The sequence below is a fragment of the Corvus moneduloides genome, chromosome 8, assembly GCF_009650955.1.
Source record: "Corvus moneduloides isolate bCorMon1 chromosome 8, bCorMon1.pri, whole genome shotgun sequence".
Lineage (NCBI taxonomy): Eukaryota > Metazoa > Chordata > Aves > Passeriformes > Corvidae > Corvus > Corvus moneduloides.
Genome location: NC_045483.1, coordinates 18,871,449 through 18,878,749, shown reverse-complemented (window position 1 = coordinate 18,878,749; position 7,301 = coordinate 18,871,449).

Genomic DNA, 7,301 nt, shown 5'->3' with positions numbered 1-7,301 from the left:
TGTTTACCGCGGCTCCCCGGGCCGGGCTGCCTGTCAGCGCGCCGCCCCGCCCCGGCCCGCCCCTGCCGCCATGGCCCGGAGCAGCGCGGGCAGGCGAGGCGGCCGCTCCGAGCGGGACGCGGCTGCCCCGGCGCCCGATCGCCTCCCGCTGGAGCCTTCCCCGCGGGCGCTCGGACACGGAGCGCTGCGGCTCCGCTCCGCACCTCCCACCGGCAACGCGCTCCGGGCACCTGCCCGCGGGGGGCCGGGCGGGGGCGGGACTGGCGGCGACCGGGAGGCGACAATCGGCAGCGGAGCGAGCGGGGTTCGGCTGTCCTGAGCTCAGCCCTCAGCCCTGCCTCCGCCAGCCGCAGGCGGGGATGCTGCTGTCGCTATTGCCCAGGGTAGAACGACTCGCGCTTTAGCACGTAGAATAAAACATCCAACTTCATAGGGTGCCATTTAACTTTTTAAAAATGTGTGTATGCTGAAAGCCTGAAGATGGCTTATAGCCACCGTCGTAAGGTGTTTTGTATCAGTCGTTCACCTGCATATATTGATTTATCAGCAAAAAAATATGTCAACGAAAACTTCGAGTTTGCCCCATACCTATATCTGAGTGTCATACTCTGTTGCTATTTTACACTTCCGTTACGCAAGCAGGATACTTCAATCTTTTCTTTTCAAAGATACCTCTCTCCTGAAATATGCTGGAATAGGTGAACTATACTGTTTAGGGGAATTTTACAGGGGGAAAAAGCAAAGTGAGTTTTATGAAAATAAGTCGAGGTGGAGTTTTTCTGTGTTCAGATGTGATGTCTATGCCACTTGGGAATAAGTGAAAAAGAACAGGAAAATAGGCAGCTTCGCTGAACAGTTTCTGTCAGTGCAGCACAGACAAGAAAGCAGATATTATTCAGAGAAAAAACCAGAAAACAAGGAAACCTCCTGACTTGACATGAAAATTCATTCACTAAACCTAAGCTGAAATTTTCATTTTCTGAGTCTGCACTTTTTCACAATAATTTACAGGGCTCCAGGAAGATTAAATTTACCCATCAAGAACAGTGCAAAAAGCATAAAATGAGAAAGGTAACCCTTTTCATGCAGAGACCAACCACCCCCTACAGAAAAATGACATGTTACAACAGGTTTTCAGAGCACAGAGAAGCTGGGCTGAAGTACTGTTATTACATTGCAGAGTTAGTACCCAGCACACCCATGCAGTGAAGGTGGGAGAAGCGCCACCCGGAGTGTATGGTGTGTCTTCCTGGGAAGAGGAGAATGTGTGTAGAACTCCAGTTTAGTCCTATGTAGATTGAAATTAACAAACTTAGATTGTATCCCTTTATAGGACAGGGTATGGAAACATGCATATGTGATGATAACCATTGTTCTCTTGATAGGCAGTACAGGCTTGTAAAGAGAACCAGTACTGCTGGCTTACCTTGAGGCCACAGGGATTTCTCAAGGCTCTTTTCTTCCTTCACGCTCTCAATCCATTTTGTTGTATGGTTTGTTTGGGTTTTTTAAAATCATTTTTCAGGCTAGGATTGTATTCCACTTTGGGAACAGCATAGCCCACCACTCAGTGCTGTGTGCCAGACTAGGAAAAGGCCTGTAGACACAACTGGAATAGAAGTAGAAATTATGCAGAAAAATAGTTGCACAGAGCAGAGGTTTTCCAGGCAAACTAGAATAACTTAGGACTAGGCCTGAAATGAAAGAAGCTGCAACAAACCACTTTGCAGATCTAAGCTTTCCCTGTGTTTTGCAATTATTACTCCATGGTCTCTGTTTCCCCAGAAAGCTTGTCTATTATTTTAACACATTGTTTTTGACAAAGTCTCAGCAACAACCTCCTGAATACAGGACTGCAGAGCTGGGACTAAAGCCTCCACCCTGAAGGGCAAGCTGTACTGTGGAACATCCTCCCTGAATGCCTCACAGCTCTCAGTAGAAAATGCAAACCCAAGCTGTTGCAAATGTTCCCCCCTCAAACTTGCAGCTAATTTAAAAAATAGGAAAGAATGAATATATTTAAGCTAAAGGCCATTAGTCAAATGGAAATATTAAATTCTTCCAGCTGCTGTTGCTGTTCGAAAACTGAGTAGAAGATACAAGGTTTTAAAAAATTACGGAAACTGAACAGAACAGTTCCATTTTGCTAATTGAATACCTCTGGCTCAGAGTTATAGAAATAGCATAGTTTGAGAATGTGTGCCTAGAAATGCATGTCACACTTAGCTGAAGAGACTGATTGATCTGCAGAGAGAGCTGCCTGATGCCCTGCACACAAGATCTGGACTGTGAGCACACACATGGCCTTACTTGCCATCAACAATAAATACAATTCTATTGAATTTATTTTAAAAGACAAAACATAATTACCTCTGTGCCCAGGAGACTCCAATCCTCTCTAGAAGCAGCAGCACAGGTCTAGCATATGGTTATAAGTCTATGCTTTTTAGAAATACTTTTACTCCTTTTAGCACAAAGACCTGGAAAGTGGTGTGGGGCAGAAACCCTGAATAGTAACAACTGTTGTGTATCTGTGTCCTTTTTTGGTCCTTAGTTATTACAATACATACAGTAGTTACGTGGAAAAGCATAATTCATTTTTCCCAGATAATTATAAATGATCTTTTTAGTCTACAGTGTTGGTCTGAGCACCTGCATGTTTCCATAGCAACTCCACAATACTTCAGGGATTACTTCAGAATTCCACTGTGTTTTGGGTCTAGTTTTTCTCCAAGCTGGCTCAGTTCCTCTAGTTCCTTCAACCTGCATATCCTGAACTGTGTGTTCTCCCATCTGTTCACTCTATTGTATGCACATTACTGGCTAAAATAAAGTGATATTTCTCCAAAAGTTCTCTGATTATGTTTTACTAAAGGTGAGCCAAGAGTTCATTCCTCCCTGCGCTGTTGTTCTGCTGTTTTCTGCCTGTGCTAGGTGAATAAAACAGATTCTGGTAGGAGAAGGATAAAGTGGAGTCATTAGGGAAGGTGAAAGGAACTGATGTGAATTCAAGTAGAAAGATGAAAGGAAATACAAATAAATTCTTAACCAATTAAGGAATCAGCATTAATCAGAAAGGTACCAGATTTCTAAGGTTAAATCACCTGTAACAAAAACACTGCCAGAGCACCAAGAAAGTGATTTGGAGACATCTTAACAAATATTTTCTCAAAGTGCCTGAAATTTATCAAACTTTCTTCAGTCTCAGGTGCAGGATATAAATCAGCACTACAGTAAATACATTTTACTAAAACCTGGCCTTTGAAAATCACTACGATGATTTGAAACCCATCTCTGGGACAGAGTGGCATGAGCCATTAAAGTCTCACATGGAAAACAGCAGGAGAAAAGAGCATTCCTGCCTGCAAAGCAAGCTGTAACCTTTATCCCAGTGCAGTGCTGTAAGACCCTGGTACGCTGTGGATGCAGCAGACAATGGCTGTAGCCAGCCCTACACGCAGCAGCTTTAATCTGGCATGGTGTGTGACAAACAGGCATATGACAACACACCCCAGCAGACTTCAGCAACTCTTCAACAGTCGTGTGAGGCTGTCTTTGAAGACTGACAAGATTGGATACAGCTTTGAATCTGTCTCAGAGGAGGTAAGCTTTTGAAGTAATAAAGCCTAACTCAGGCCTAAAACCACTATCCTCTGTAGAAGCTTTCAGAGGTATTTTCTCCTTTCCGAGCCTCAAAACTAAAGGTTGGCAAATACAATAAACTGGCCTTTTGAGGTGATTTGTCTAGGTAAAACTAGTTGTCTGGGTATGGGTGAACTGGCTCTAGAGAAATCCAATCCACAACGTTACAGCATCACACTTGATTAAAGCTTGTAGCACTGCAAGTCATTGTCATTTAGTGTCCAAATGAAAGAAAGCAGAAAGTATGTTGGTCCTTTCTTTGTATCCCGGTCAATTTAATGCTTATTCAAGGCAGGATATGCACTACTAGAAAAAAGTGAAGCTCAGGGACAAGTAATGCTTCCCCAGAAGTCAAGTGGTACTGCAGCTGGGACTAGGGCTCACCATTTCCTTCCCCTGCTTTGAAAAAGAGAGAAAAAAAAAAGCTTTCTCCTCTACTGATAAAAATTTGGAAAAAAGGATCTGGCCAGTTTGCTTCACTTCCACATTTGTTATTTGGACCATTAGGGAATGTATAGAAAGTAATTTATCCCAAACCCAAATATGCAGAGGAGGAATGACATTTTCCAAGCCTACCTCTAAGCAGCCAATACTCAACTTTGGCTCTCCCCACTGCAATCAACAGATTGCATGCAACCAACATGCAAATGTGGTGAAGGCATAAAAACAGGCAGTCTAGTTCTGTGTAACAAACCCCATACATCATCTTCCTCATAAGCACAGCTATTGCGCTGAACTCAGCCACATGTTCCCCTTACAGCATTTTCCTACATTTTTCCTCATACTCTTAATAAATGCTATTTACATCCTGTCCAGACTAGATGAAGATTAATAATACTAAGCATTTCTATGAGACCTCCTTGGAAGAAGCCTGGGCATATTTCACCTGGTATTATTTTAATCACCGTTTTAGAGGCTTCCATTGTAACAGTACCTTGAGCAGCTCATAGCTATATACAGCTATATACACAATACAGGAAAATGGGAACCAGAGAACTGCAGATGACAAAGTATAATGTAAAATTAGAGGAGATTTGGAGGACAGCAAGCATAATTAAGGCTCTGTAATAGTAAAGACAGTGAATTGCTACCATAAAAAAGATGAGCAAGAGCGGATGTGATTCAAAGACAGAACATACTGAATATTCAGGAGACACTGTTCTCCCTTTCTCACAACACTAGACCAAATGAATTTCAATTAAAAAATGGTAGGAAATTCAAAACTACAGTGAAAGAAGGAAAATTCTTTTCACATTATACATATAAATAAGTGAAACGATGAATCTATCAAGATTCAAAAATAGCTTTAGACCTTTATGGACCTCCAAATTAATATAATACCGTACACTGAGATAGCAAGTTCTTCACAATTCAGACTAGTCATTAGCATAGGAGGTAAGATCCAGTGTCCTGTTCCTGAATACTTGGTTAGGGAATTTTTGCACCTTCTGAAGTGCCTGTTACCTCCTATTCCCAGAGACAGATGGGGGGCTGGATGATTATCAGGCTAATCCAATCTATTTTGATGAGTCCTATGTCTCCCCAAAACAAACTATGATCGCTGGCAAGACAGGAGATGCTAAGAAGAAATCCTGTCACTCAATGCTCAGTCTCAAGACCATGTTTAAAACCAAAGGTATTTCATTATATATCTGTGTTGTAACTTGGCATCAGCCAGTGCAGATTTTCAGCAAATAAGGCCCTTGATGTGCAACAGTTCCAGCACTTAAGTACAAGATTCAGTGAAGTAAATCTAAGTCTCATTAGTTCAAGTAAAGAAAAATTACTGTCTGCACATTACGTTTATGGATAGAAGTGAGAGAGAAAATATTATCCACTTTTTAAAAAATCATATGCATTTGCTAGTAAACCCCTCACACACAGAGAAAGAAGAGAGGGTATTTTGAAACCCCTGATTTTTCCTTTTAGAAAACTTCAGTGTTTTCATTTCCTGCTTATTAGCACTCTTAATCACACACCAAGTAAATAATACTATTTTTGTGATTAGGTACTGTTTTGAATTTCTGGTACTGGGCAGAACGCCTAATTTCAGCAATAATTCACCATCTAGATGTGATTAGAATATAATTCTTATGGAGCTATATATACATTTCCTACATATATGGTACATAGTAATCAGTCTTTCTGAAGATTGGATTAAAAAGGATTGAAACAGCCTTAAAGTGTGGTCTAGAAATAAATTTCTGCCATTGATGACCTGTAAAGCTTTTTGAATTGCAAGGCTAGACAAGACAGATAGTAAGGAGTGGTCACGTTAGCAGTTACTGGCATGCATTCCTCACACATCACTGAATTGAAACTTTCATATTCTCAACCTATATAATATTCTCAACTATACATAAGAAAACAGCAACACTTGTCATTTTAAAGTAAGGAATTATGGGGACATGCAATTATTTTTACCAAACATATCTGGTAAACATAGCCAAACATACCATCCAACATAGCTTGGCTAACAGACACCTCTGAAATTCATCCTTGCAGGGTTAGTGGGAAGGAAGAGAGGAGGGCTGTCTAGTCTTCAATACATTTAAGATTACCTAATAAATGACATCATGAAACCCAGCATAGAAACAAGTTTTTGAGGTACTCTTCCATTCTGATATTTTAAAAACCTTTGGAATTCGAAAAGAAATGTACCCTATTGCTGACTTCCTCAGATCTGTTCAGAGTGGGCTGAGTAAGGGTCACAAACAAATAATCACACTTTCTTTTTTATTTTTTTTTTAATCTCGTTATTTGACAAACCCAAACCTTTTTGCCATTTCTAAATGCCTCCGCTGCCCCCTGGTGTTGCTTCTCTGCAGCGTCACACACAAAGCGAATGCAAGAGAAATCCAGGAAAAACCTTCACAAGCTCTCTGCCACAAAGTCCCTGTGTAGGAGAAGTTATGCACAAACGAGTGGACTACGCTTCCAGATGCAGTTCTCAGCTACATGAATTTCCTCATGCAAGCATCTGTGGCTCAGTGCTAACGTAGATACCAGAAAAACTGTCAAATGCATATCAAGATGAACCTGATTTACATAAAGATTGGAAGAACGTGACCCAACACAAAAGCTGCAGGTGGAAGCAACTCCTTACAGGCAGAAGCAACGCCAAATCCACAATCCCAAAAGGCGGTGCCCCATTATGAAAGCTGGAAGTACTTGAAAAGAAAGCAAAGTGTCTAATTCATTATATGCAAAAAAACCGTAGAAAAAACTTCATTTTATATTTTGTAATATAAATTAACAATTCTAGCTTTGTCTACAACTGAAGACTGTGAGCAGAAGGCACCACTGCAATTACATCCCAGGGGACTGCAAACTGAATAGACAGAAATTGCAAGCAGACAGATTTTTATCACCATGGGCTTCTAGAGATTTCAGAGAAAGGAAGTATTTAATTCAAGATCCAAAAACATTTCTGGCACCTCTGTGGTGCTTATCAATTTGACACAAGAATCCTGGAGATCATTCAACAAGAGACCAGCCTGGTTTTGCCTCACAGGTCCTCAAGCATAAAAGAAGCAAACAAAAAATATTGTCAGGAAGGTAGAGAAGCACACACCAAAGTAACCGTTCAACTTCCAGTATGTAAAGTCTTTATAATACATAATCTAATTACATGCACACACAAAAGCTAAACATTTGTT